The 22,234-nt window shown below is 39.7% G+C and overlaps 1 long non-coding RNA gene across 1 annotated transcript; it reads right to left on the reverse strand.

Annotated features, from left to right (window-relative positions):
- Window positions 1-7,158: 7,158 nt before the first annotated feature.
- Window positions 7,159-21,987, reverse strand: LOC116793604. Its single transcript, XR_004359536.1, has 5 exons — window positions 21,826-21,987; window positions 21,294-21,350; window positions 16,308-16,473; window positions 15,967-16,098; window positions 7,159-8,548 (listed from the first exon to the last, which is right to left on the reverse strand). It is a non-coding gene; the product is annotated as an uncharacterized LOC116793604 (long non-coding RNA).
- Between the last annotated feature and the right edge of the window lie 247 nt (window positions 21,988-22,234).

A 22,234-nucleotide genomic window follows, 5' to 3' on the forward strand; every position in this document is an offset into this window, starting at 1 on the left:
AGGGCAGGTCTCTGGTAACCAGGGAAAAGTCCAGGGAGCTGAATCAAGGTAGGTGGAATGCAAGCACCTGGGGAACCTCAGAGATGCCCCACAAGGTTTCAGTGTGCTCAAGAAGTGCTCCTTCCTACATTTTGAGCCCAAATCCACAAACCTGTTAAAGAAAAGCTGATTTTCTCAGAATTTTCCACCTCCTTAGGAAACACACAAAACTGAAGCTCCTGATCCTTGGGACCATTACTGTGGCCCAGCAGATCATCAACAAAAGAAAGATTTTTGTTCATAACCCTATCCTTGATCACAGCATTATTACGTTGCACTTACCGGAATGACTCCCGCAGGTTTTGGTGACTTCAGCCAGGTAACTGTACATTACACAGCTCCATCAGTGACTGCTCATCCTTTCATTGAAGTTCAGCAACTTCAGTGAAAACCAGACACGGAGGGGAACCTTCATCTAACAATCAAAACTGTTTCTGAAAGCCAGGCTGAAAAGCGAGCACTGCACTTTTAAAACAGCCAAGAGAAGACCTTCCCTCACAAGCTTCCCCCACAGTAAGAGCCCGAGATGTGCTTGCAGGCGTGACTTTATACCCCCAGGTTGTGGGGCAGGTGTGCTGGGGCTAAGTGTCTACACCTGGAGGGAGGCTCATGGCAGGGCAGGGCTGATGGCAGGAGCTTCAGCACCTGTGCTGGGGCAGCTTCACCCCTGGGGCCCTTTGTTCTGTAACTATTATTTGAAACATTTCAGGATGAAGACGTTTAAATTTCAGAACCAGAGATACTCTTACAGACTTTGACACTGTTTGCCAAGTTTTGGTGTCAAGAAAAGTTGTTTGTTTGTTGGGTTTTTCTGGGAGGGGAGAAATAAACTTTCTCTGCAGAGTGACCTGCAGCAGAAACAAGTGGCTGCAAAGCAGGAGAGCAGCAACTGGGGCATTACTGCCTGTGCTGGCTGTGGCACTCTGCAGGCACAATGCTGGTCCCTACTTGTTTCTCTCAAGAAACAGGCTGTCCTGGTCCAGTGCCATCTAGACAGTACGTCCTTGCTACATGTTCAGCTCAAACACATAATCTATCCTGCAATCAGGTGCCAGCTGGAACAAAAGCATCTTCAAAAACAAATATTCCGTCTCCCTGTCCGATAGTCCTATTTCCAGAAAACAAATCAGTGCTTTACAAAGGCAAAAACATGCCTTGCACAAATACAGCTTTTTTTTTTATTCGGAAGATACACAACTGCCTTCAAGCTTTCCTCCTTTTCCTGCCATTCCAGGGGGAAAAAAACCCAACCAAACAAAAAAAAAAAAAACCAAAACAGAAGAGAAATTAAGTCAAATATGCTTTATTACTTATTAGCTGGTAATGTAATACCTTCTGACAAGCTGATCAGTTGTAGCAGGCGGCTGTGGAAGTCACTACACAGATTGTTTAGAACGAAAACAGGAATGAGAGACAGCTCTGAAAGGGAGTTTTTGCGCACAGCTCAGCCATCCTACTGTGCCCAAACCAAGTACTGTTATCCAGTTAATTTAGTGAATGAATCCCTCAGGGTCTCCAGCCATCCACCACTACAGCTCATTAGAGCCCAATATCCGACTTTTCATGTTGTATCACTGAAAGCACTTATGCTTAAAATGTAATTAAACTTAAAACAAACAAGGTCTCTTTCCCCCACTCCGCAGCCCTGGGACCTGCCCCCGGCCCTGCCCGCACGGCCAAAGGCACCTCCGCCGTGTTATTTGGGGAAACGCCGCGCGCTTCCCCCACCGACGGCGTGACATTTGCCCGACCGTTCATCCTGTGAGCAATTAGAAATCTAAATACTGGGTGTAATGCCTGGCTATTGGGATTTAGACTCACAGATCTCTTACAAACGAGTAATGCAGTAAGACTTGCTGTCCGACGAGGTGTCTTATTGAAATATCCCAGGCTGGTTCGCTTGTCACAGCTGTCGTTTCAGCCATTTGCACTTACACTGTATTGCTTTCATTACAAAAATAGAAATTTGTGTCCTAAGTGCTGTTACATTACTAATGCTAAATATTTAATTCCCCGGGGTTCTAATTATGGTTGAGCACTGGCAACACTGATTCTACTTTTTAATAACAACTGTAAAAGCAATTTGAGCATTTTTCAATTAATTAAATACATAGTGTACGAGTAACCTCTTGTCATTTTGCCCTCCAGGACCTGAGCTAATTTGCGTGGAATAAAATGTTTTGAAAATTAACTGATATACTAGTCTGATCATTGTTGTTCTATTAAATTATAGTCTGTCAAATGAGTGGTGTATAATAGTTACATACCGTACCGTTTCCTTATTTATGACGGCGCGGTAGCTTTCTGAAAAAAACTTCTCCAGCACATTTCTAGAGAGCACACACTGGAGAGGCCTAATTAACAACCAGGAGATGGTCTATGTACCACGGGCATCAGCAGACTTACAGTGCAGGGAGTCTTCAGTGATGAAAAACAAAGCCTCTCTCCATTCTCCAGACCTCATTTTCACCTTCTTTCACAGCTGAAATTAAAAGTGTTAATTAAATGACTTTCCCCTGCATAAACTCTTATAGATTAGTTAGTAGTTTACACTTCAACACACGGGAATTGACTCACAATATTAAAACACACAAGTAGTTTAGAAATGGTTTTGTCTTCAACTTGCAGAATTGAATACAAAAAGATTTGTCCATAAAATGAGTTTTTTGGACTACACAGACAGTTAAAAATACCAACCCTGCTTGTGCAAACATAACTTTTACTGCATACCTAATATGATGCTAAAATTATAAAGTATATTTTTCATTTACACAGTCCTAGAAGTCCAGAACACCGATGCACAACAGCACCTTACGTACCCTGGTAAGGAAAACTAACCTCTTCTTTTCAAAGAGGTTAAAAAACGTTCTGATCTTGAAAGCTCTATGATTCCTACCTCTGCCTGAAATCCATAATTATAACTTTAAACAAGGAATATCAAAGATGCTTTAAAGACATAAACTGCTAACAGGAAAGGCAGATTAATTGAACATGCTCAAATGGACATAAAATTGTTCTAATACACTAGAAAAAAGAAAGGGAAGGAAAATAAAAAGAAGATCATATTACGCAAAAATTACCATATTGGTGATTATATCTGTTCAACAGACTTTTTGAGGAATTTCTTTTATAACATGTTTGGTCACTGTGCGTGGCAATCACAAGTCTATTTTTTTACATGTTGCAAGAGTATCACACATGTGGAACATTGCACTCATCATGCTACTTAAAATGAAACCAAGCCTCAGTTTATGCTAAGTAAGATTCCTTACTTGCTACCACGACACTTAGTCACTAAGAGCTGCAATTCAAACTGCAGGGTTGCATTTCAGCTAAAAAAACCCAACAAACCCAAAGCAAAAAAACCCCCACAATACACTGCAGATTTCTTTTGGCACCAAGCAAATTAAAATTCTCAGTCAGCATTAGAATACTATTTTTTTCCAAATACATACTAGATAGAATATACAATCATCATGAAATAAAAGTGCTCAGCTGAAGCATTTGTGTGTAGGTGTATATGTACATACCTAAAACATACACACAGACTAAATATGAAGAACACAAGCAACATATTGCAATAACAGCTCTCTTCTTAAAGACAGATTTATGTAACAGTGTAAAACTTGGAAGTTATCTTTACTACTATTAAAAGCTCCCCAGTATCTCTAGATGTCTGCCTTCAATAAATCCTGGAAAGATTCTGCTCACATACTGAGTTTCACAGAATGTGCAGCACATGTCAACTTCAATAAAATCAGTACAGTTCTTTAATTACCCCATTCACCCAGCAGCTGCTTTAACAAAGTATTTTTCTGAACATGTAAAAATGTAAAATACCAAAAAAATCAGTCATCTATGTGCAATGACTACTCAGCATCTAACAATAATGGATATACTGAAGGAAAAAAAGGTGAGTCATGCCAAGCCCTTAATTCTCAGTGACTGACTGTAAAGGACTTACAGTCAGCATTAAGCTTTTACAACTCTAACCCTAATTAATCGTAAACAAAGAAATAAAGACCTCACAGTTAGTTTTAAAATCTAAAACACTAGCACATAACTTTAAATAGTTTTTCTGCTTTTTCTGATTCACACAGCATTCTTCCCAGGTAAAATATGGACTTCTGCACGAACACAGGCTAACATGCAAGTTAAAAAAAAACAAACACCTATTTAAACACAATTACACCTGGCATTTCGGACTTCAGTGGTAATGTATTGCTTGCCATAGAGCAGAAAACATCCCCGTTAGCCAAAACCAGAGGTGCACAAGATTCAGAAATCTGTGTGCACACAACCTCTCCCCTTCTCCAAACACTTATGCCCACAAGTCTTTTCATGGCACAGGACAACAAACACACTCTTCCCAGGCTGTAGGGAGCTTGGAAGTGTATGACTCGCACACATTTATTTCAACCTTGGTGACAGCACAGCAACGAAAAGCCCATTAAAAAGAAAAAAGTCGGAAAACTGGATACAATCAACTCGCAATCATTTTCTTGTAACGTGTTAGTGAAAGAGTGCCAGCTAACTAATCTTAGCACAGAACAAACCTAATTTATACACAGCAGGATGTTGTCAGATTATTTTAAAGCTAATAATTATTTCTAGCAGCAAGGCAACATTACATTTTGTACAAGTACACACTTTGTAGAAGACATTTGCTCTGAAAAAAAGATGTTCACGTCTGATTATCGGGGGGGGGAGGATGGATGAACAAGAGAAACCCACCAAAGCCTTTGAAAAAACCATGCCACTAGGAAAGAGGAACCTTACCAATGCCCCCTCAGTCCTTTTTTTGAAGAGAAGCTTAAATAACTTTGAGTAATTTCTCAGTAGAAGCAGCCATACTATGAAGATATTTGCTACACTGAGACTTTTCACCCCTTTCCAAGCCAAAAGGATGTCTAAGATGACCCAGTCTGACCCCAGGTGTTGCAAAAGCCACAGAAGCCTGTGAGGAATTCCTCTACCCCACCCAGCCATTTGTTCAAGCATATACCTCTATAAAAACATTTCATCCTCACCCAAAAGATAGAAAATCTAATATTCCCTTTCTAATAATTTCTAATGATTCATTGCCCTTATTAAAAGTTTGTTCCTTTGTTTGTCATTAACTGATTTTTATCTCTGTATATTGTCAACACATACTGCCTTGAAAATGTTTTGCTATGTCTGGAGCATGCAAATAGTCATATAAAACCAGGTGTCCCATTACAGATGTAAAGATTACCTTCAGAAATGCACCTTTTATTCAATCAAGTTAGAACTGAAGTTAAAGCAGTTAGAAAGTAACCATATAGTACCTATTAAGAAGGTAAACTATGTTTTGTCGAACATATTTGTGGAGAACATATAAAAAAATCATGTATTTATCATAATAAACACACAATTTTGCATGGGATTCCTGATAGATTCAGACAGAATGTAGCAATCACTGGAGAGACAGGAAGTCTATATGAAGCCAACCTATTATTTGGAGTATTTATAAGAAAAAAATCTGCCTTCTCTGAAGTTTTGTTTTCTTTTTAGCACTACATAAAAAATGTGGCAGTCTTAACTATGGTATTTGATCATTTTAAGTGCTTGGATGTAAAAATTTACTTAGTGGGGTAACAACAGTTACAGGAGCAACAGTGTTCTATGTAAGACATGTTATTTTGCAGTACTGGTTTACCTATGTGTTACCACTTAAGCAGGCAAAAAGATTACTAGGAATCACAAGCATTTCATTAAACATTTTAACCTTGGTACTACAATAGTCCATATTAAGATAAAAAGAATTATATGCGTTATGGGCTGTCTCAGAAAGATGTGGAGGCTCATTTCCACTTAGTTCATGGCCAGGGGAGACATCTAACAGTCCTTTGGAGGAGATATATTACTTCTGAACCCAGCACTGATACTGCGAGCTCAGCCATGGGACCCTGGGCTGCTGGAACAGGGCACAGCTCTCACACCTGGAGCCACACCCCCCTTCCCCACAGAACTGCAGAGACTGGATCGTGGCAAGCTCAGAATTTTGGAAACTATGTGCCTGGCACTTTGCCTCCTTGAACTATGCACACACCAAGCACTACACTGCACATATAGGCTAATGAGGTAAGAAAGACTTTGACTGAAGAGTCCAACATCTTCTCAACATGTACATAGTCAATTCAACTCAAAACTTGGCAGAAAAGCAACAGGTTTCCCACTGTCACATCATAACTACACTTTTTTTACACAGAATTTTAAAATATTAGTGAATTCTAAGTTCATGCATATTTGCAAATCTCTCTTTAAGCCTTAGTCCTGGGACCCAAGCTGCCTCATCCCTTCACATTACTATTTTTCAGGCCCACAGTTCAGGGAACAGCAGATGTGGGCTGTGGCCTGAAGACACTGTGATAAGGCAGTGCTGCCAAGGACAAACCAGCCAGGGGAGGCAGTCCTTTGCCTGCAAAGCAGCACCTGCCCCTTACACACCACTTCCCTTCTAGACATAGTACGTTACTTTCCTCCCTTACATAGGGTACAGTATGGCCAGTGCACACGTCCTCATTCTTTACCATAAGGCCAATTAGAAGACAATAGATGCCATGCCAGCTGAGCTGGATATTCAGTCCTTTCTATGACTGAACTCTGTTCTTTTCATCTGGCACTGCCCCGAGAGGAGATGAAAGCAGCATTGCTGCTCTCAGGTTTCTGAGGATCAGAAAGCCTCTTGTTCCTTGTACCCTCAAGCTGTCTATAGGACAGCACCTACACTCCACAGCCTTCTCACAAGAAGGGTCAGTGTTGAAGGAGCTGTTTAGTGCACTATTTTTTCTCAGTATGACTTTGAGTACTAGAGATTATCCATACCGTTATAATTTTGGCACAGGGAATATCAGGAGCTTGGATGCCTCATCTGACTCCAGCACCTACTGATTCAAACTGGAGAAGCAGCGGCAGCCACTCCTGCTGGAGGTGTTTTCGCCTCCTCACTCAAGGCAGCTCATGTCAAAAGCAGTTTTTCTGGGGCATGTGTTGGCTGAGGCAGCCTCTTTGATGAGTAAAGCACAACTGTGTGTTCTCTAGATAATGGAAACATTTGTACCATTCCTGTACCTTGACCAGATATATTTTCCTGAAATAGGTGTCTGCCATATACACACACTCATGTCACGTCTCTCCCCTCACACTGGCACACAGAAGGAGTAAGTCAAAAAGCACAGGTTTATTTTGTATTATCTAAGATATCCATGACATGTGAATATTATACATGACATAACTGCACAGCTTTCTAACACGTCCAATTTTGACAACACCCGAGAGATGCAAACTGCACCTGCTGAAAAGGCTACACCAGGACCAGTCCTCAACAACCCTCTTGTCAACACACCACCCTTCAGACACACCGTCCTCACAGCTGGTCTGTGTATTCCCTGCCCTTTCATCAAAGTGACCCAGGGTGATAGATACCTAATATTTGATGACACAATTAACTTTGGCTGAAATGAGTCTGAGTGTGCTCAGGGAAGCAGTTCAGTTTGCTTCCCTAGCAGGGGCAATAACCTCCCGGAGAGAGGGAGCAAGCAAGCGTGCAAGAAGCCTCCTTCTTTAACCAGCACAGCTGCTGACAAAGGAGGCTGTATCTCTTGCCTTCTCTGAAGTTAATCCCAGCAGTTTAAAGCAGACTTGTGAAAAAAACATGAATCTGAAGTAACTCTAAAATGCTACTCCAAGGACACATTAGTTCCACTTGAGCCAAAGTATATGCCAGACGCAATAGGTCGGGTTCTAGTCGAAGAGACTGCAGAGAAAGTAAGAGCTAATAATTCTTAATTTGGCATAACATGACATTCCCAACAGCTTCTCTCTCTCCTTCCAGTAATTGCATCTTGGCAGTGTACATATTAAAAAAATTATTGCACAAAAGATGTTCTGTTGGGGGGGGGATAGGAAAGCACCTTTCTTTGTGTCATTTTGAAAACTGAAGACACTTTTACTGAAAGGCAAAATATGCTGATCAAAACACGACTGGGACAAAACCTCATTCATTCCTTATTTGTTTAAGAATTACCAAAAAGAAACATTTTTGCAGGAGGCTAAGGCAACAGTAATTTAGACAATAATAAATTGAGCATTGTAAGAATAACCATTCCATTGAATAAAAGAACTCTGGCAAGAAACTTTTCACATAGCATTCAACAGACATTCAAATAAATGAATGAAGTATGCAAGTTAAATTACTTCAAAAATAAAGACTTTCCAGAGGTTTACCATAATGACAACATTGTATAGAAAGATACAATAGCTCTTTGTAGCCTAAAAATTGTCAGTTTTATTTTACAAAGATGACTTGCAAAAGCATCTTGTCATGACAATCGAGTTTTGAGGAAAAAACAACCTGTCATTTGATAAATAGATGAAATTAACTGTCATTAAAGCCACTTAAGCACTCCTCCTTCCTGTTATCCTTCTCATCTTGGCAGTAACTGATAAGAAGATTTCAGGGAGGCTCAGTCATTGATGGCAGGATCTAGAAAAGAAACAATTTTGCATACAGTTATCATTCGCATTCACAGCTTCTAGTTACTCTATTTCACTAACCTGCACTTAATTGGCTTCCTTCTGCCACTGGCATGAGCACAATGGGCCACTTACTTCATACAAATCACCACTCACTGCTGCAATTACACCTTATACCATGAAAATATCGAAGTGGTTGCAATCCTATCATGTTAATAGTGCACACAGAGGTAAAATTAACAAAGTCCTGTTGCCCACCAACTACGAATTGCTAATACCAGCCATGTGTGTCAGCCAGTAGGGACCAGACATTACTTATTATCCTGCAGTTCATTACTTATGGGACATGGTTGAACTTGAGACTGGTAGATTTCTCTGTAACTTCTGGAAAATATACTTCTTGTCAACAAAAATGCACCACCAAAATAAATGAAGGACCAGATGCATGGTTACAACAGAAGTAGTGAAGAGGAAAACTACAACTGCCTATTTTCCTGAAAAAATCCAAGATTTTGTTTGGCTAAGCAAGCAGCTTCAAGAGGAAAGGAGGACATGGATTGGGTAAAGAAAAAGATCTGAGCCTGGCATATCCAGAATAACTCCCATGCAACCCTGGAAGGCTGTGTGCATGGCAACCCCACTTCCAACATACAGAGTAATTAATTGTATTCCCACATTAAAGCTATCATGGCACACCTCCACCTTGGCAGATTTCTGGTTGGCTTTAATCTTCTCCATCTTCCACATGCCAGGTTCCTCACACCAACTGGCCCTCACTGACAGCTGAGTTTTTAATGCCATACAGTACCTCGATGCAAACAAGCTTTGCCCTTTTTTCCACCATTCTCTAGACTACACAGCCATTTAGTCACTGCACTGACATAACAACTCCACCTTCTCTACCGTAGTGTAGCTGTACATCCACTGATGTGAGAACGGGAAGTGAGGGTCTTCATCCCTACAGGAGCAGCGCTGCCTTCCACTGAGCAACTTGCATCATTTTTCATGCTGAGGACAGAGCATATGGTCCTTCGAAGGGACATCAAAATAAATATGACAGGTCACTGCAATCATCACACCGAATGAATTCAAATGATGCCATACCTAAAATGAAATGTGTGCACATAATAAAGATTCAAATGACAAAAAAAAAAAAAATCCCCCACCCTTTATCCCTCTTTGAATTATTTATGAATTCTGCAACTCCAGCTGTTGCCACCAGCCCAAGGACATTACTTCATTTTGGGAATGACACTTCACATTAAAAGATAAGTTAACAAAACAAAACAAAACAGGACACTGTGGGCCCTCCTTAAAAGCCACAGCAAAGCGCAATACATCTTTTCCCAGCATTTACAAAGGAAAATAATCAACAATCAATTCCGTTCATGTTTCTCAACTTGTTTCAATAATTCCAGACACAGATTTCAACACTCATGCATTAAAGTCAGCCATGCCTTTTTAACCATTGCAGTTAGGCAAGACTTTCAAAGCATCTTGGATCCCTCACATATTTTTTTAGGGTTATCTCCATCTTGCAGTTCACCATAAACCACTTGCCAGCATATCAAAGACTCTGTGATACTATCAACACTCAAGTTAGTGACAGCTTTTAGTACATAAAATGGTCATCCCAAGAAAACGTGGACATTCTGCACATACACAATATATGCAATACATTTTTTATTACGCAGTAATTTTTTCATAAATGATAACACCTTCAACATGTGCAGTTTAGGGAACAAAGAATTGTTTTCAACTAATCATGACATTTAGATTAGCAAATTCTACATAGTGCTATCTGCCCACTCATGGACTGCTCTGATTTGGGTTCCATCATATATTAGTTCTTAGATTTCAAACAAACAAATTGGCAGGGAGTGTGGGGACGGCTCAGCCAGTAAGCACAATTTCCATCACCTACATTAACATGCACTCCTTCCCTCCCACACTCTTTAAACTATGAACTCATTTTGGTTGGCTGATCTGTAGAGCAAGATAACACAGATGCTGAGTAAACAGGAAAATAATTTTTTAAAAAATCAACCACTGGTTTTGGTTGCTACCTTATTCATAGTGGAATCTGATTATTAAATAGGTGTAGAGATCTGAACTGTTACACAAAACCACCCACACCATTAACATCGCATCACCTTTCCACTACAGGAGCATATTGATGCACTGTGCTCATGTCAGGTCTGAAATTAACTGAAATGGGTCAAAATTTGCAAGTTGCCAAGCCTGGAGGGACATATGACCCATAAATATTAGCCCTTCAGGATTTACCAACAGTCTCTTCTCTGCCACAAAGAATATTACTGTGTTCTTACCCATGACCTTTATTTCACAGCGTTTTACACTTTTACTGTTACCTAACTGAACAGCAGTTGGGTTTATGTTCTGCTCCTGGGAGATCCCAAATTCCATAAGAACTTTTAACCAATTAATTATTTGGGAATGTTTTTTGTCTGAGTTTTTATTTTTTTCTCCTCCATAATCACCTGAAAGTGGACTCACAGTTGTCACAATTCTAACACCAAAAGGAGATATGTGAATAAACCTCAGAGCTTCCAAGGTACCAGGAATCTCCAGTATTCCCCACAAAGCCTGCAAGTCATTTGTCAGCTTTCTGCAGCCAAGAATGCACCATTTGCCTTTAGTGCCAAGCACATGGTTCAGACCTGAGCTAGAATGCCAGACATTTAATAAGCAAACTCATCTTTGGGAAAAGCAGCAAAGCAAGCGTTGTTACCTGTCTTGCAAGTGAAACAAGCCAATGGCTTGCAAGCAGAGCCCACTTCAGTTTCGTTGTCAGCAGTACCTCCAGCAGTATCTGCTGTTATTCAGTTTGATACCACTGAGCTCATGCAGTGTTATTCAGGAAAAGGAGATGTTGTTTAAGCAAACATTTATTTGCCCTTCAGTCTGCATCAGAACTGGCACCCAGCCCTGATCAGTCTCCCTCTTCCTTGCTACTGTGAGAAAGCTACCAAAAAAGAGCATTCCCCTCCCATCTCCTGCTGCTGGCCAAAGAAATAAAATGTACAGAAACAAAGAAAACAGGCAGGGAACTCGGGATGTGTAAAATACCACTGAGCAGGAAATTAAGGTTCAACATTGGAACATTTGTAGATTTCTTGTAACATTTAACAAGAGCCCCAAAGTCTCCTCTTGTCAGGGCTATATATTTGAGTCTATTACTGCCTCATAATTAATAACTCTCCAAAATTCTGGAAATCCCAGGTGCTGTGCACAAATCCTCTCAAAAGTACAATTATTTACAGTTGTAACCCACTCAAAAGTACACCACATTTTTTTTCTGAAAATTAACAAAGTAAAAACAGGAACATATCTTACATTCCAGGGTTGCCATTTAACTCTCAATGCCACAGGTTCTCAAGTGCCTCCTGAAATACTTTCTAGCTGTGCTAACAGAATGACATTTGGAAAAAATCACCTGTGTGCTGATAGGAAAACATCCTTCTGAAGATTTTCACAAGCTAGTTGGATGCAATTGAAGTCAGTCCTCAGAAAATAAGGGAAGTCGTCTTCGTGCCCAAACATGCTCACTAAATGCTTCTGGCTATGACATCGTTTCATAATTGACACATTATATAAAAACACCTCAAGAAGATATCTTTTTGTGTATGTCTGGATTACACAGTTATTTATACCCAGTGCCTCTGCAGAGCCTTCCCATTGTTGCACAATGCTCTTGAATACAAATGACCAATTGATCCTTTCACATGATAGGGTGGTTTGGTGGTTTTTTTTAGTGTTCGATTCTTTCAATGTTAAAAAGAATTGTACCTCAGCATGGCCTTAAATCTAATCCTTACCCTGAACAACTGAAGTACATTCATATTAATCTATTAGATGCTTTTCCACACCACACCTATGGCACTGCATAAGTTACTGTAATTTAAATGAATCACTGCTTGAAAATTCTCATTTGGTAAGAAAAATGCAGTGCTACACGTTACAGAAAGAAAAATGTGCACTATGGTAACTAAGTTTTATAACACAGTATATCTGGGTGCTCATAAACCAGCTACTCTAAACTGTTAAAGGACAAGAATATTAGACCGATCACACAGAACACGCATCATTATGCCAAGAAGTCAATAACATGAAATCAAATCTACAGTTTATTTAGATATATTTCCATGCCCATATTCAGAATCCACATTAAAAATGCCATTAGGCTGGCTGAAGAATATTACTGCAAAAGACATTTACACCAATAGTAATTCTATCTCTGTCCTGGATAACTTGCATTTTTCTCTTTAAATGTTTGATCTCCTCAAATATATTGAAGAAAAAAACTTGGAGAAAAAAAAAAAAAAAGAGGAAAAAAACCAAACAGAAAATCCCTGAAGTTCTTTTGTTACATTATTCTACATATTACTACTGTTTAAGGACGAGTTGTTTAAGATTGCACATTTCAACTACCTAACAGTAAAGAATGAAAAGCTTCTTGCTACAAGCTAAAAAGAAAGTCTTTACCATGCTCCTTGAAGAGCTCATTTTCACATTACTCAGGCTTCATTATGCTGAATCAATATTCGTTTAGTCACTGGGGTTATTGACATATTTTAAAATAAAAGTATACCCTTCAGCTACTGCACTCATTACGGGTAATTTGTCTTGTCAGGGAGCAGGGAATATTATCCCAGTCTTTCAGGGGCTGACAGCCCATGGAAATACCTCCCCTTGGTTACAACTGTAAATAATTTTAAGGTAAAATATTGAAAAATCAATGACTGTTTCCTGCAATCTGTCACAAACAAATCAATCATAATCTGCACAGCCAGAGAGTATGATTTGAAGGAGATGAGAGCAGATGTAATTCTTGGCTGGAATCTCTCATTTCAAAATCACTTCACATAATGGTGTCATCATTTAAACACTTAGCAGTCACTGCAACTGCCACTCATAACATCTAGTTGGACAAAACCACAAGGAAGAGGAGGAGAAATGCCATTGCTGTTATGTAAACAAACACTTTATTTCAATGGTTGCAACATTAGCAAATTTTACAGATATAACAGCAAGGCTCCTCTCTCCACAAAAGTCCAAGACACTTTTCTTTCTCAATGAGAGACTCAAATTAGCTTCCCAAAATGCAAACCATTTTAAATTTTAAAACAAAGCTTCATAAGGCTTCATAAAAGGTAAGCAATAATATAGTACTAATAATACTTCTAAAAAATATTTCAGTTTCATTCACTCCAAATCACTCGTAACAGAATTATGCATCAAATTCTTAATAGATTAAGAAAGAAGAATTATCTGAGGTACCTTTGTCTTTTTAAGAGCAATGAGGATTTCAATGCTTCTTTGTCCCCTACATATTACATTTCACATCTAATTTTCATTAAGCACACAACAATTCAACTTTAGAGTAGGGAAATGACTGCACAGTACAGGGGAAATAAAGTCATAATACACATAAATAAATTGCTAATATATTTTCAACTTGCATTTAAAGATTAAATGTTGTATATGGAATTACATTTGTATAAAAGATCAAGTCATACATAAAGAATTAACTACAGCAGTCAGAATGCTATAAACCAATCTTTGTAAATGTGAATAATCTGTGTAAAACTAATCTTTTTTTTTTATAGAGTAACACTAATGCTTGGACTGAAATTATTTCCTCATTTGTCCCCCACCTCACTACCTTTTCACCCTGACACTACAGAGTTTGAGAGAATTCTCTGCAGATCAGACATGACAAAAAAGCAGCACACAGGATGAAACTGCTGTGCAACTGCAACCACGGGCCTAAGCCTGCATTCCTTGCACAAACAAAATTCACAAACGCTCATGGAGTGTTTCACTCTGGAGTCTATAATTTGAGCTCTTAATCTTTAATGTGCAGAGCCCGTTATCACATACTCATTTTAATCACATTAACCTTACCAACTCCTGAATATTTATCTCACAACTGTGAGACTAAGAAAAAAAATTCAATCAAAAAGATGAAACTATTTTCTCTTTTCTTGAAAAAAAAAAAATCCCTTAATACTGTTTTTAAAAATGAAATAATAGGGCATATTGTACATCAAGTAAACCTCTCTAAGGTTTGCCTTCTTTTAAAGCAGGCTTTAAGTCCCTTTATCTTCTACATGGAAAACACACATCTCTAACTCTTTATTGATACACATCAAAACCACTATTGTTTGTAACAGCTGGACAGATTCTCTTTCTTAGCAAAATAAACTAGTAAAAAAAAAAAAAAAAAGAAACAACTCAAGTCTTAGACCAGAGGAAACAGTGAGTGCCTTAGAGGGTAACTAAGTGTAAATCTCAGCCGTGAAGCGGATCAGCTTATCGTGGGGAAAGGCCGCCCTATCGCGAAAGGAAGCGGGAGGAGGCAGGGGGTGAGTAATTGCTAAAAACAAATGTAGCTCCTAGAAATGAGTTGCAGTACCTCACTTTTTCCCTGGGTGAGATCTATAATGAAGCTATCCGACAGACAGCCTCGGGCTCCTCAGCCCTTTCCAATCTCCTCACCGGCCAGCGACGCTCAGGGAGGGAAGAGCGTGCTCGCTACATTAAGCCATGGTGGGAGGGAGAAGCAGTGTGCCACACTGAACGTGTCGGCATCCTTCCCCACTGCCATTCCCCTGAGCCAGGCTGTTATTTCTTGTGACAATCACCTAATTAGGTGGGTCAAGAATTGCAGAAGATAGAAGAGATTCATCCTTCCTACATGCCAGCTCTCCTATTTGTAAAAATGAAGGCAATGACTCTTCCCCTCCATTGTAAGGCACTTAATAAATGTTAATAATAATTAAGTCAGTCACATCTCCCAGACAACACTGTCAGATCTTTTCTTGCAATATTTGAGAACTACTGGGCTCAGGAGGGAGCTCCAGACAGAAAAGGACTCACAAATTCCATCCTTCGTTGCAAGAGGTCACAGAGGGCTGTGCCACAACAGACACTTCACAACCACTCCCTGACAAGGGAAGCCCTGAGAATAAAGAACAGCACACATCATGCTGTGGCACTACAGATGTTTATGGGTCAGCACTGTAAGTGCTATTTTCTGCTGGACAAAGCATTAGGATGCTGTAACAGCTAAGAGGACTGTGAAATCTTTCTGGTTAAGAAGTTGAACTAGCTTCAATTTCTTGAATGAAAAGGTGTTTTTCTTCATTCCATCTTTATCAAGAAACAAAAGAACTACAGGCTATGGAAGAGCTGAAAAATGAAAACACGTTAGCTTAAAAAAAGCTATTAGCATTTCCTCTATTACCCACCTTCTCCATTTACTACTCTCACTCATAATGTTCATTTAAGCCCCTGGCATATGTTCATTTATTTAATGTAGCTCCACATGATCACCAAACAACTTAGCAATGCAATATTACATCATGCAACATAATTGATATTACACTATTAGCAATACTCTACCTAATGAAGTTTAAAAGTCTTCATGTTTGGGCATTATGGAAAGAAGAATCCTGTTTTGAAACAGCTCTGCCTTCCAATTCTCTTCATCCCTTCTTCAGCATTGCTGAGACCATCTCACCTCACTGAGCTCACCTGGAGGACAAAAATAGAAAGAAAAGAAGAGCATACTTATTACAATTCTTGTCACCTGCACTGCATGATTTTCTCAACAGACACAGGACTAAAGCTGAAAACATTAATTTTGGATTTTGTTAGAGACTGAACCTACTACCAAAAGGAATGTACCACTACTGTAATGACTTGTTTAATGAATCATAACATACAAAAAGCAGCCTACTTACCATTAACTCTGAATAGGACTTAATATGATTAAAAAGAGCTGCAAGCCCAGATGCATTCTGGCTTGTATGAGGTCTCTTCCTGTACTCAGGCAGGTATGGGATAGGATGGACTGCTGGGTTCATTTTCCCCACTGTGAACCTCACTGCTTCTGCTCTTGGGTGCATTCTATAAAGACAAAAACGCAGATATGTTGAGAGGCTCACCACAAAGTGGTGCCTATGGAAATCAAAGATCTGTGGAATACAAAAATTTAATGGCATTTAGCTAATGAATCAGTAACAGCATTAATAACTTGCTCTTGCTCAAAAGCACAACAGTCTAACAATTATATGAGCACGGACACCAATTTAAATCTGAACATGTCTGGGACAAGCAGAGAGTTCCAGTTAGGTAAACTGAGGCTGAAGTTACATGAACAAATCTAGGTCATGGGATGTGCCAGAAAGGGAAGAAGAAAAGGTCTAGTCCCCTTCCTTCTACCAAGTGTTCCCATCCCTTTCTCAGCAAGTATAAAAGTCTCGCAGCCCTTCTGCTGTCTCCTCTCAAAGATCTATCCGGGTGACCTCAGCTTGAGTTTCACTCAGGGACACAGTAGCACAGTTTATACTACAGAGAATATCAGCTGAATTCTAACTGAAGCAATAAATTAAATACTGAAATAAACTTAAGAAAAAAATAGAGAAAAAATACCTTTAAAATAACTTTTGAAACCCAGGCTCTACAGAGCCTCTTCTCAAGAGACATTCATGGAACCTACTGTCTACAGAAGCTGGTATACAGTAAGGTCCTTCCTAGACAACAGCCAGCAAGCCAGTACAAACAAAGTAATTCTTGCACTGCCAATATCATAAAGAAGTTGTAGGCACCTTTTTATAATGACAGAGTATTCTTAATAAAAGCTTCAAGCAGGTTTTACAGCTGCATATTATCCAGTGAAACCAGTAATAAACTGTGCTGTAGAATTATTTAGTGCAACTCCAATACACCAAGAGCCTCAGCCTCGGTTTTATTTATCACACAGGCTAAAATGTTAGTTCTTGGCTTTACAGTAGCAGCCAAGCCTGTAGCTATCTTTTATTCCAGCACACTGCCATCTGGATATTGATAGTTTGCTATGGGATATGAAAGAAGAGCACAGTTACCTAATACAGCTTAATTGAAAACAGAGGACCTACATATTATACCATGCATTATTCTATATAAAATTAAATCTGAAGGGCATGAAAATTTCTGTAGGTGTCAGCAGAGATTATTTCAGAGGTAAATGCTATGTTCTTGATCTGTGCTCAAAATGCTAAGAAATATTGCAAAAAATATCTGCTTATGAAAAGAAGGAGCTAGGTTTTGCTCCGTTGTGAAAAAAGAAGTTGCTCAGGAAGATGCATCTCCTTCAGGAAGAGTAAAAGAGTGACCAGTCCCAAGTTTATTAGTACAGTAAACTCTGTTATAATAATCCATATTCACCTTGAAAGGTCCAACTGCTTTGCTTTTTTTCCTCTCAAACAATGATTTATGTATTAAAAAAACCCCACATTCTTCCGGCTCTACAAATACACTCACGTTAATCTGGAAAAAAAACCAGTTTCAAGAATCATTCACATTTGCATTATCCACATTAAGGGACAGAAACTAAAACTATATTAATATATTAATATATATTAATAAAAACCAGAAATTATTAACTGCTAAAAAGAACTATTTGGGTGTAGGGCTAGAAAGTCTACCTGGCTCTGTGTTTCTCCTCAGAGAGGTACCGCTGAGCTCTTGCAAACACCGGCCATAAGGACTGCAAATATATGTAAGCAAAGCAGATAAAGCACAAAACCTTTGGAACACAACACTGCTATTAAAAGTCACCCACCTCTAACACCCACACGGGAGGCCAGATTCCAGCTACAGGAGCTCCCACCATGCTGCAGCACCTGCGTTCAAAAGGGAATTTGCCATCATATGGGAAACTATGGGCACACACATGTCCCATAAAATGGCACGGGGAGCCACAGCCATCCTTCCCACTGAGTTGCTCTTCATTTGCTATAAGGACCAGCTAAGAGTAGATGCGGTTTGCTTTAAGTGAAAAACTTGTTCCAGACATGAAAGAGAACAGTTTTTCATTTTTCACCAGAGTCTATTTTCTGCATATGTCCATGGAACTGTAAGTAAAATAAACTCTAAAGACATTCCTAACTTAGTCCATATTATGTCAACAAATTCAAGCAAATAATGCCGTTTAAGTTAATTACAGGAAACTTCAAGGAAACTGAAATACAATTTCAGGTTCTCCCACAATACTGTCAAGATCTTTGGAGTTACATGTTCAATACAATAACTAGGTGCTTAAAAGGCTTGCCAGCTGCACTTCTGTGTTTTATTCCACTCACTAAAAAGTGGAATAAATTGCTGAAGCAATTTAAAAAAAAAAAAAACCCTGAGACTGATAATTGGGTTCCTTCTAGCAGACAAAAAATTACTTTACATAGAAAGGCTTGAAAAAAACCCAAAACTTTATCTAAGGCAACTAATACCCAATTGCTAGACACAGAAGAGAAGAGTTATTCTAGGTGTTCACAAGTTTATATCTCAGCTTCAGACCACAAACACAGAGTGTGAACAAGGAGCATCTTGGGCAAAGTAAGTGCAGGCAAAAAGAACAGCAGAGCAGTGGAGGGTGTCTTGCAGAGAGAGCTCTTCCCAAGACTGTTCACCTAGGCTAAGAGCCACAAAACGCCAGCATTTCCACTGCTCTCACTGACCCTGTAACTCCCAGCACTTCATCCCAGGGAAGCCAGCAGCAGTATCTGCAGGAAAGTGTCCCTAAGTTTTACAGCCAATATTTTACATGCATTTTTTTAGCTCTAGCTCAGTTAATAATGTACTGATTTAACACAGAAAGACACAAGCCCCTCCCTCCTCTTTGCATGCTAATTAGTTTTACTTCCATGGTAGTGCAAAGATGAGAAAAGAAAATTTTTTTCTCTTCATGCTTAATTAAAAAAATGAATATTCACGTGTATTTATTTCTCTCTGTATGAGTTAACACTTTTAAATATAGTGTATAAAACATCTCTTATCAGATGCTTCCAGCAGCAATTTCCATCTGAGTCTCAGGGGTTTCTTTTTATAGGCCAGCCTTATACAAAACACAATATATGGGAGGGGGATTACTTTTTAAAATTTTTTTAAGAGGATTCCCTTACAGATCTCTTGGTAATATATTCACAAATCGAATTGGAGAAACAAATTATTCAGTAAGTGTCTAAGGTCAGGTACTCTGATAAAGAAATATCAAAAAGGTTTTGAGAAAACAGCCTCCTTCTCATCTATGCCTGTAGAAAGAAAAAAAAAAAAGGTTGAAATGATCTCCTAATGCATCTCCCTTCATAATTCATGCCGAAAGATGACATTTTCTCAGGATCTTAATTAAGATAATGATGAACACCTGTGTCGGCATTCTTTGGCAAGACAGCATTATCCATCATAATCTTTTAAGTACTCGCAAAAAAACCAACAAAATCGTATGACGGAACCAATCTGTTGCCTCTCCTTGCACTAAGTTTTACATCTCAGACACACACAAGAACGATTAGATCTTTAAAGACTGCAATAAAAGCGGGATCGTTAGATTTTAAAGTTTCAACAGAAAGTAGCTACTGAAGTAATTAAATTAAGGTGTATCATATCCAAGATATCCAAGTTTAACTCCATTCACTACGAGCCACCTGGAACCAAACCACTCAGAGTCTACCAATGGCTGTACTTTTAAAACACAGTTTGCTGTTATTTTAAAGACCTGTCTGCTTCTTTTTCTGTTCCCAGAAAGAAAATATTCACAGCTGATCCCTATTATATATTCATGCACTAATTTATTAAGCTATTTTATGCTGTGCCACATATGTTTGCACACCCTAAATGAAATTATGCAAAAGAAACCAGTGTAGAAAAACAAATATGCAAATTCAAATGTTACTACATTTTGGGTCATATTTTGTGCAGGCATCTCAAATCCAAGTTGCCCTCTTGTCAAAAACCCTACTGGAGTCCTACTACTAAACTAACCAAAGATCCTTTCAAACAGCCTTGCAGGACCAGCCCATCAGACTGAAGGTTATAAAAACAGTGATTTTAATTATTTATTTATATAAGCAGAATTTAAATTCACATGCCTTTATTTAAATAAAGTTAAGAGTGCACTTCCCATCGTTAAACAAGATTTTAAGGGTAAATGTTTCTTCTACCGAACTAATAATTTACCTGTCAAAAAATTATGAGAAAAATATATAAAGTCCAGAAATTTAATATCAATTTGCACTGATATAGTTTCACTGGCAGCTACACAGTACTCAGTCTCCTGATACCAAGAACTCATCCATACCTTCGAATGTACCTACCTTCAGTAAAAATGAAGAGAAGCAACAAATGCATCCTCAAGCCCCACATTTGTTAACAGAACTGACAGAACAACATAAACAACGGTCTTGAAACAAACTTATTTCCCTTCAACCACATAGCTCAAAAGTCCTGTAAAGCAGATTAGTCTTAGGCTTTCACATTTTAATATGCCTATCAGAGGAAAAAGTTGCTGTGACTAGTCATTCAGTAGAGCTATCAATGTGCAAATAAAGCAGAAAATAGAGACATCCTTAAGAAATGAGTCTCAAATTTGATATAAAGTGAAGGTGACAACCACAGCAATAGAACTATAAACTAAATGTTTCAATATCTTGAATAATTATCTACAGTTCTTTTAAAACTGCAAAGAATATAATAGTGGCATAATGTAGTGAGAATGTCAGTTTGATAGACATTTACAATCCTGGCGGCATAAGAGTCCTATCACTACCGTTTATTAATCAGCTCTGGTATTATGTTGCAATGCATGAAACTATGCATGAACTCACCACAGTTTCCAAAATGTATGCCTACAGAAGAAAGATTAGTGGAACATCAGAAATAAAGAGGGTAATTTTACATGACGTTAACCTTACCTCCTTCCTCAAAAAAGTCAGATGCCATGGGAAGATGGTTAAAACTTCTGCTTCTCCCTGCAAAGAAAGGAACACGGAAAAGAGGTTAGTTATTCTACTCACATATAAAATGAATGTTAAATGTATAAAACTTGACCAGACGATATCTCGCTCCCCGAACAAGGGGGATTGTCAGAGGATTATGACAGAAGCGCTTTTGAGTGGGAAAAGAAATGCGGCGCTCCAGAGCAATCGCAAAATGAACCCGGGGACAAACACCGGTGACATCGTGCAGCTGAAAACTGATGAAAGTGCACACCTGTGTGGATCGAGCATGTAAAGGGAGAGTGCGAGCCGGGGACCGTCCCGCTTACCGGGGCAGAACCGCATGGATTTTAAAAGAGACGAAACTGCGTACACTGCACGTTAAAAAAATAAATTAAAACAAACCAACCAAACAAACCCCCAAAAATAAATGGGAGGGAGGGCGCAAGAAGAGAGAGCAGACAGAGCGCGGCTCGTCAGCATCGCCGAGAAGGGTGCCGGCACCCACCTCTTCTTCCGAACGCCTCTCCCGCGACTGGAGCGGGGTCGGTGTCCCGCCGTCCCGCTGTCCCGTGTCCCGCTGTCCCGTGTCCCGTGTCCCGCTGTCCCGTGTCCCGCTGTCTCGGGGATCCGGCCTCGCCCGTCAGGGGGCGCCCCAGCGCGCAGGGCAGCGCCGCCGCCGCGCCCCGCGGTCAGACCCGCGGCCCCGCTCCTTCACCTGGGGCCGGGCCGGGCTGAGCCGAGCTGAGCTAGGCTGAGCCGAGCCGAGCCGAGCTGAGCTAGGCTGAGCCGAGCCGAGCCGAGCTGAGCTAGGCTGAGCTGAGCTAGGCTGAGCTGAGCTAGGCTGAGCTGAGCTGAGCTGAGCCGAGCCGAGCCCAGCCGGGCTGGCGCAGGTCGGGAGCGGCCCGCAGCGCCTC

The sequence above is a fragment of the Chiroxiphia lanceolata genome, chromosome 13 (assembly GCF_009829145.1).
Source record: "Chiroxiphia lanceolata isolate bChiLan1 chromosome 13, bChiLan1.pri, whole genome shotgun sequence".
Taxonomy (NCBI): domain Eukaryota; kingdom Metazoa; phylum Chordata; class Aves; order Passeriformes; family Pipridae; genus Chiroxiphia; species Chiroxiphia lanceolata.